Genomic DNA, 8,915 nt, shown 5'->3' on the forward strand with positions numbered 1-8,915 from the left:
TCCAGGAGATCATGGGAGATTGTGCGAGTGAGGCATCCCTGTTTAAGCTCCAGGAGAGCATGGTGATTCTGCGTGCGAGATGTCCCTGTTTGAGCTCCAGGAGAGTATGGGAGATTCTGAGAGCGAGGCGTTCCTGCCCGGGCTCCAGGAGAGCATGGGAGAATCTGCAATTGAGGCATCCCTGCCTGGACTCCGTGAAAGCATGGGAGATTGTGCGAGCGAGGCATCCCTGCCCGGGCTCCGGCAAAGCATGGGAGATTATGCGAGCGAGGAATCCCTGTTTAAGCTCCAGGAGATCATGGTAGATTCTGCGAGCAATGCAGCCTGGCCCAGGCTCCAGGAGAGCATGGGAGATTGTGCGAGCGAGGCATCCCTGCCAAGTCTCCAGGAGATCATGGGAGATTGTGCGAGTGAGACGTCCCTGTTTAAGCTCCAGGAGAGCTTGGTGATTCTGCGTGCGAGATGTCCCTGTTTGAGCTCCAGGAGAGCATGGGAGATTCTGAGAGCGAGGCGTTCCTTCCCGGGCTCCAGGAGAGCATGGGAGATTCTGCGAGCGAGGCATCCCTGCCCGAGCTCCAGGAGAGCATGGTACATTCTGCGAGCAATGCAGCCTGGCCCAGGCTCCAGGAGAGCATGGGAGATTGTGCGAGTGAGGCATCCCTGCCAAGTCTCCAGGAGATCATGGGAGATTGTGCGAGTGAGGCGTCCCTGTTTAAGCTCCAGGAGAGCATGGTGATTCTGCGTGCGAGATGTCCCTGTTTGAGCTCCAGGAGAGATCATGGGAAATTCTGAGAGCGAGGTGTTCCTGCCCGGGCTCCAGGAGAGCATGGGAGAATCTGCGAGTGAGGCATCCCTGCCCAGGCTCCAGGAGAGCATGGGAGATTCTGCAAGTGAGGCATCCCTGCCTGGGCTCCAGGAGAGCATGGGAGATAGTGCGAGCGATGCGTCCCTGCCTGGACTCCGTGAAAGCATGGGAGATTCTGCGAGCGAGGCATCCCTGCCCGAGCTCCAGGAGAGCATGGTACATTCTGCGAGCAATGCAGCCTGGCCCAGGCTCCAGGAGAGCGTGGAAGGTTGTGTGAGCGAGGCATCCCTGCCCGGGCACCAGGAGAGCATGGGAGAACCTGCGAGCGAGGCATCCCTGCCCGGGTTCCAGGAGAGCATGGAAGATTCTTCGAGCGAGGCCTCCCTGCCCGGGCTCCAGGAGAGCATGGTAGATTCTGCGAGCAATGCAGCCTGGCCAAGGCTCCAGGAGAGCATGGAAGATTGTGTGAGCGAGGCATCCCTGCCCAGGCTCCAGGAGAGCATGGAAGATTCTTCGAGCGAGGCCTCCCTGCATGAGCTCCAGGAGAGCATGGTAGATTATGCGAGCAAAGCAGCCTGGCCAAGGCTCCAGGAGAGCATGGGAGATTGTGCGAGCGAAGCATCCCTGCCTGGGCTCCGGGAAAGTATGGGAGATTGTGCAAACGAGGCACCCCTGCCAGGGCTCCAGGAGAGCATGGGAGATTCTGCGAGCGAGGCATCCCTGCCAAGTCTCCAGGAGATCATGGGAGATTGTGCGAGTGAGGCGTCCCTGTTTAAGCTCCAGGAGAGCTTGGTGATTCTGCGTGCGAGATGTCCCTGTTTGAGCTCCAGGAGAGCATGGGAGATTCTGAGAGCGAGGCATTCCTTCCCGGGCTCCAGGAGAGCATGGGAGATTCTGCGAGCGAGGCATCCCTGCCCGGGTTCCAGGAGAGCATGGAAGATTCTTCGAGCGAGGCCTCCCTGCCCGGGCTCCAGGAGAGCATGGTAGATTCTGCAAGCAATGCAGCCTGGCCAAGGCTCCAGGAGAGCATGGGAGATTCTGAGAGTGAGGCATCCCTGCCCGGGCTCCAGGAGACCATGGGAGATTGTGCTAGCGATGCGTCCCTGCCCGGGCTCCGGGAAAGCATGGGAGATTCTGCGAGTGAGGCATCCCTGTTTAAGCTCCAGGAGAGCATGGTGATTCTGCATGCGAGATGTCCCTGTTTGAGCTCCAGGAGAGATCATGGGAAATTCTGAGAGCGAGGTGTTCCTGCCCTGGCTCCAGGAGAGCATGGGAGAATCTGCGAGCGAGGCATCCCTGCCCAGGCTCCAGGAGAGCATGGGAGATTCTGCAAGTGAGGCATCCCTGCCCGGGCTCCAGGAGAGCATGGGAGATAGTGCGAGCGATGCGTCCCTGCCTGGACTCCGTGAAAGCATGGGAGATTGTGCGAGCGAGGCATCCCTGCCCGGGCTCCGGGAAAGCATGGGAGATTCTGCGAGCGAGGCATCCCTGTTTAAGCTCCAGGAGAGCATGGTAGATTCTGCGAGCAATGCAGCCTGGCCGAGGCTCCAGGAGAGCATGGGAGATTGTGCGAGTGAGGCATCCCTGCCAAGTCTCCAGGAGAACATGGGAGATTGTGCGAGTGAGGCGTCCCTGTTTAAGCTCCAGGAGAGCATGGTGATTCTGCGTGCGAGATGTCCCTGTTTGAGCTCCAGGAGAGCATGGGAGATTCTGAGAGCGAGGCGTTCCTGCCCAGGCTCCAGGAGAGCATGGGAGAATCTGCAAGTGAGGCATCCCTGCCTGGACTCCGTGAAAGCATGGGAGATTGTGCGAGCGAGGCATCCCTGCCCGGGCTCCGGCAAAGCATGGGAGATTCTGCGAGCGAGGAATCCCTGTTTAAGCTCCAGGAGAGCATGGTAGATTCTGCGAGCAATGCAGCCTGGCCAAGGCTCCAGGAGAGCATGGAAGATTGTGTGAGCGAGGCATTCCTGCCTGGGCTCCAGGAGAGCATGGGAGAACCTGCGAGCGAGGCATCCCTGCCCGAGCTCCAGGAGAGCATGGTAGATTCTGCGAGCAATGCAGCCTGGCCCGTGATCCCGAGGCATCCCTGCCCGCACTCCAGGAGAGCATGGGAGATTGTGCGAGCGAGGCATCCCTACCCGGGCTCCGGGAAAGCATGGGAGATTCTGCGAGCGAGGCATCCCTGTTTAAGCTTCAGGAGAGCATGGTAGATTCAGCGAGCAATGCAGCCTGGCCAAGGCTCCAGGAGAGCATGGAAGATTGTGTGAGCGAGGCATCCCTGCCTGGGCCCCAGGAGAGCATGGGAGAACCTGCGAGCGAGGTATCCCTGCATGGGCTCCAGGAGAGCATGGGAGAACCTGCGAGCGAGGCATCCCTGCCCTGGCTCCAGGAGAGCATGGAAGATTCTTCGAGCGAGGCATTCCTGCCCGAGCTCCAGGAGAGCATGGTAGATTCTGCGAGCAATGCAGCCTGGCCCAGGCTCCAGGAGAGCATTGGAGATTCTGAGAGCGAGGCATCCCTGTCCAGGCTCAGGGAAAGTATGGGAGATTGTTCAAACGAGGCACCCTTGCCAGGGCTCCAGGAGAGCATGGGAGATTGTGCGAGCGAGGCATCCCTGCCTGGGCTCCGTGAAAGCATGGGAGATTCTGCGAGTGAGGCATCCCTGCCCGGGCTCCAGGAGACCATGGGAGATTCTGCGAGCAATGCAGCCTGGCCCAGGCTCCAGGAGAGCATGGGAGATTGTGCGAGCGAGTCATCCCTGCCAAGTCTCCAGGAGATCATGGGAGATTGCACGAGTGAGGCGTCCCTGTTTAAGCTCCAGGAGAGCATGGTGATTCTGCGAGTGAGACGTCCCTGTTTGAGCTCCAGGAGAGCATGGGAGATTCTGAGAGAGAGGCGTTCCTGCCCGGGCTCCAGGAGAGCATGGGAGAATCTGCGAGCGAGGCATCCCTGCCCACGCTCCTGGAGAGCATGGGAGATTCTGCAAGCGAGGCGTCCCTTTCCGGGCTCCGGGAAAGCATGGGAGATTCTGCGAGTGAGGCATCCCTGCCCGGGCTCCAGGAGAGCATGGTAGATTCTGCGAGCAGTGCAGCCTGGCCGAGGCTCCAGGAGAGCATGGAAGATTGTGTGAGCGAGGCATCCCTGCCCAGGCTCCAGGAGAGCATGGGAGAACCTGCAAGCGAGGCATCCCTGCCCGGGCTCCAGGAGAGCATGGAAGATTCTTCGAGCGAGGCATCCCTGCCCAAGCTCCAGGAGAGCATGGGAGATTGTGCGAGCGAGGCATCCCTGCCAAGTCTCCAGGAGAGCATGGGAGATAGTGCGAGCGATGCGTCCCTGCCTGGACTCCGTGAAAGCATGGGAGATTGTGCGAGCGAGGCATCCCTGCCCGGGCTCCGGGAGAGCATGGTAGATTCTGCGAGCAATGCAGCCTGGCCCAGGCTCCAGGAGAGCATGGGAGATTGTGCGAGTGAGGCGTCCCTGTTTAAGCTCCAGGAGAGCATGGTGATTCTGCGTGCGAGATGTCCCTGTTTGAGCTCCAGGAGAGCATGGGAGATTCTGAGAGCGAGGCATTCCTGCCCGGGCTCCTGGAGAGCATGGGAGAATCTGCAAGTGAGGCATCCCTGCCTGGACTCCGTGAAAGCATGGGAGATTGTGCGAGCGAGGCATCCCTGCCCGGGCTCCGGCAAAGCATGGGAGATTCTGCGAGCGAGGAATCCCTGTTTAAGCTCCAGGAGTGCATGGTAGATTCTGCGAGCAATGCAGCCTGGCCAAGGCTCCAGGAGAGCATGGAAGATTGTGTGAGCGAGGCATCCCTGCCCAGGCTCCAGGAGAGCATGGGAGAATCTGCGAGCGAGGCATCCCTGCCCGGGCTCCAGGAGAGCATGGGAGATACTGCGTGCGAGGCGTCCCTGACCGGGCTCCGGGAAATCATGGGAGATACTGCGTGCGAGGCGTCCCTGACCGGGCTCCGGGAAATCATGGGAGATTGTGCGAGCGTGGGAGTTTATGCGAGCAATGCAGCCTTTACAAGGCTCCAGGAGAGCATGTGAGATTCTGCGAGCGAGGCTTCCCTGCCCGAGCTCCAGGAGAGCATGGGAGTTTATGCGAGCAAAGCATCCTGGCCAAGGCTCCAGGAGAGCATGGGAGATTGTGCGAGCGAGGCGTCCCAGCCCTTCCTCCTTGAAAGCATGGGAGATTCTGCGAGCGAGGCATCCCTGTTTAAGCTCCAGGAGAGCATGGTGATTCTGCATGCGAGGCATCCCTGTTTGAGCTCCAGGAGAGCATGGGAAATTCTGAGAGTGAGGCGTCCCTGCCCGGGCACCAGGAGAGCATGGGAGAATCTTCGAGCGAGGCATCCCTGCCTGGCCTCCAGGAGAGCATGGGAGATTCAGCGAGCGAGGCATCCCTGTTTAAGCTCCATTAGAGCATGGAAGATTTTGCGAGGGAGGCATCCCTGCCTGGGCTCCAGGAGAGCATGGGAGGTTGTGCAAGCAGCGCAGCCTGGCCAATGCTCCAGAAGAGCATGGGAGATTGTGCGAGCGAGGCCTCCCTGCCTGAGCTCCAGGAGAGCATGGGAGAATTTGAGAGCAAGGCATCCCTGCCAAGGCTCCAAGAGATCATGGGAGATTCTGCGAGTGAGGCAGCCTGACCAGTCCTCAAGGAGAGCATGGGAGTTTAAGTGAGCAAAGCAGCCTTGCCAGTGCTCTGGGAAAGCATGGAAGATTATGCGAGTGAGGCATCCCTGCCCGGGCGCCAGGAGAGCATGGGAGATTGTGCGAGCGAGGCATCCCTGTTTGAGCTCCAGTAGAGCATGGGAGATTGTGCAAGTGAGGCATCCCTGCCCGGGCTCTAGGCGAGCATGGGAGATACTGCGAGCGAGGCGTCCCTGCCCGGGCTCCGGGAAATCATGGGAGATTGTGCGAGCGTGGGAGTTTATGCGAGCAACGCAGCCTTTACAGGGCTCCGGGAAAGCATGGGAGATTGTGCTAGCGAGGCATCCCTGCCCGGGCTCCAGGAGATCATGGGAGATTGTGCGAGCGAGGTGTCCCTGTTTAAGCTCCAGGAGAGCATAGTGATTCTGCGAGCGAGACATCCCTGTTTGAGCTCCAGGAGAGCATGGGAGATTCTGCGAGCGAGGCGTCCCTTCCCGGGCTCCTGGAAAGCATGGGAGATTCTGCGAGTGAGGCATCCCTGTTAAAGCTCCAGGAGAGCATGGTGATTCTGCGAGCGAGGCATCCCTGCCCAGGCTCCAGGAGAGCATGGTAGATTCTGCGAGCAAAGCAGACTGGCCAAGGCTCCAGGAGAGCATGGGAGATTGTGCGAGCGAGGGTTCCCACCCGGGCTCCAGAAGAGCATGGGAGATTATGCGAGCGAGGCATTGCTGTTTAAGCTCCAGGAGAGCATGGTAGATTCTGCGAGCAATGCAGCCTGGCCAAGGCTCCAGGAGAGCATGGGGGAGATTGTGCGAGTGAGGCATCCCTGCCAAGGCTTCAGAAGACCATGGGAGATTGTGCGAGCGATGCGTCCCTGCCCGGGCTCGGGGAAAGCACGGGAGATTCTGCGAGCGAGGCATCCCTGTTTAAGCTCCATTAGAGCATTGAAGATTCTGCGAGGGAGGCATCCCTGCCCGGGCTCCAGGAGAGCATGGGAGATTGTGCGCGCGATGCATCCCTGCCCGGGCTCCAGGAGAGCATGGTAGATTCTGCGAGCAATACAGCCTGGCCCAGGCTCCAGGAGAGCATGGGAGATTGTGCGAGCGAGGCATCCCTGCCAAGTCTCCAGGAGATCATGGGAGATTGCGCGAGTGAGGCGTCCCTGTTTAAGCTCCAGGAGAGCATGGTGATTCTGCGAGCGAGACTTTCCTGTTTGAGCTCCAGGAGAGCATGGGAGAATCTGCAAGTGAGGCATCCCTGCCCAGGCTCCAGGAGTGCATGGGAGATTCTGCGAGTGAGGCATCCCTGCCTGGGCTCCAGGAGAGTATGGGAGATTGTGCAAGCGATGCATCCCTGCCCGGGCTCCGTGAAAGCATGGGAGATTCTGCGAGCGAGGCATCCCTGCCCGCGCTCCAGGAGAGCATGGGAGATTGTGCGAGCGAGGCATCCCTGTCCGGGCTCCGGGAAAGCATGGGAGATTCTGCGAGCGAGGCATCCCTGTTTAAGCTCCAGGAGAGCATGGTAGATTCTGCGAGCAATGCAGCCTGGCCAAGGCTCCAGGAGAGAATGGGAGATTCTGCGAGCAAGGCATCACTGCCCGCGCTCCAGCAGAGCATCGGATATTTTGCGAGCGAGGCATCCCTACCCGGGCTCCGGGAAAGCATGGGAGATTATGCGAGCGAGGCATCCCTGCCTGGGCTCCAGGAGAGCATGGTAGATTCTGCGAGCAGTGCAGCCTGGCCGAGGCTCCAGGAGAGCATGGAAGATTGTGTGAGTGAGGCATCCCTGCCCAGGCTCCAGGAGAGCATGGGAGTGCCTGCAAGCGAGGCATCCCTGCCCGGGCTCCAGGAGAGCATTGAAGATTCTTCGAGTGAGGCATCCCTGCCCGAGCTCCAGGAGAGCATGGTAGATTCTGCGAGCAATGCAGCCTGGCCCAGGCTCCAGGAGAGCATGGGAGATTGTGCGAGCGAGGCATCCCTGCCAAGTCTCCAGGAGATCATGGGAGATTGTGCGAGTGAGGTGTCCCTGTTTAAGCTCCAGGAGAGCATGGTGATTCTGCGTGCGAGATGTCCCTGTTTGAGCTCCAGGAGAGATCAGGGGAAATTCTGAGAGCGAGGTGTTCCTGCCCGGGCTCCATGAGAGAATGGGAGATTCTGCAAGTGAGGCATCCCTGCCCGGGCTCCAGGAGAGCATGGGAGATAGTGCGAGCGATGCGTCCCTGCCTGGACTCCGTGAAAGCATGGGAGATTGTGCGAGCGAGGCATCCCTGCCCGGGCTCCGGGAAAGCATGGGAGATTCTGCGAGCGAGGCATCCCTGTTTAAGCTCCAGGAGAGCATGGTAGATTCTGCGAGCAATGCAGCCTGGCCAAGGCTCCAGGAGAGCATGGAAGATTGTGTGAGCGAGGCATCCCTGTTTAAGCTCCTGGAGAGCATGGTAGATTTTGCGAGCAATGCAGCCTGGCCAAGGCTCCAGGAGAACATGGGAGATTGTGCGAGTGATGCAGCCTGGCCAAAGCTCCAGGAGAGCATGGAAGATTGTGTGAGCGAGGCATCCCTGCCTGGGCTCTAGGAGAGCATGCGAGAACCTGCGAGCGAGGCATCCCTGCCCGGGCTCCAGGAGACAATGGCAGATTCTGCGAGCGAGGCATCCCTGCCCGAGCTCCAGGAGATCATGGGAGATTGTGCGAGCGAGGTGTCCCTGTTTAAGCTCCAGGAGAGCATGGTGATTCTGCGAGTGAGGCATCCCTGTTTGACCTCCAGAAGAGCATGGGAGATTGTGCGAGCGAGGCATCCCTGCCCGAGCTCCAGGAGAGCATGAGAGAATCTGAGAGCAAGGCATCCCTGCCCGGGCTCCAGGAGAGCATGGGAGAATGTGCTAGCGAGGCATCCCTGCCCGGGCTCCAGGAGAGCATGGGAGATTGTGCGAGTGAGGCATCCCTGTTTAAGCTCCTGGAGAGCATGGGAGATTCTGTGAGCGAGGCATCCCTGCCTGGCCTCCAGGAGAGCATGGGAGATTCTGCGAGCGAGGCATCCCTGTTTAAGCTCCATTAGAGCATGGAAGATTCTGCGAGGGAGGCATCCCTGCCTGGGCTCCAGGAGAGCATGGGAGGTTGTGCGAGCAGCGCAGCCTGGCCAATGCTCCAGAAGAGCATAGGAGATTGTGCGAGTGAGGCATCCCTGCCTGAGCTCCAGGAGAGCATGGTAGAATCTGAGAGCGAGGCATCCCTGCCCGGGCTCCAGGAGAGCATGGGAGATTGTGCGAGCGAGGCATCCCTGTTTGAGCTCCAGGAGAGCATGGGAGATTCTGCGAGTGAGGCAGCCTGACCAGTCCTCCAGGAGAGCATGGGAGTTTAAGTGAGCAAAGCAGCCTGGCCAGTGCTCTCGGAAAGCATGGAAGATTATGCGAGTGAGGCATCCCTGCCCGGGCGCCAGGAGAGCATGGGAGATTGTGCGAGCGA

The sequence above is a fragment of the Taudactylus pleione genome, unplaced genomic scaffold, assembly GCF_031769625.1.
Source record: "Taudactylus pleione unplaced genomic scaffold, aTauple2 ptg000595l, whole genome shotgun sequence".
Lineage (NCBI taxonomy): Eukaryota > Metazoa > Chordata > Amphibia > Anura > Myobatrachidae > Taudactylus > Taudactylus pleione.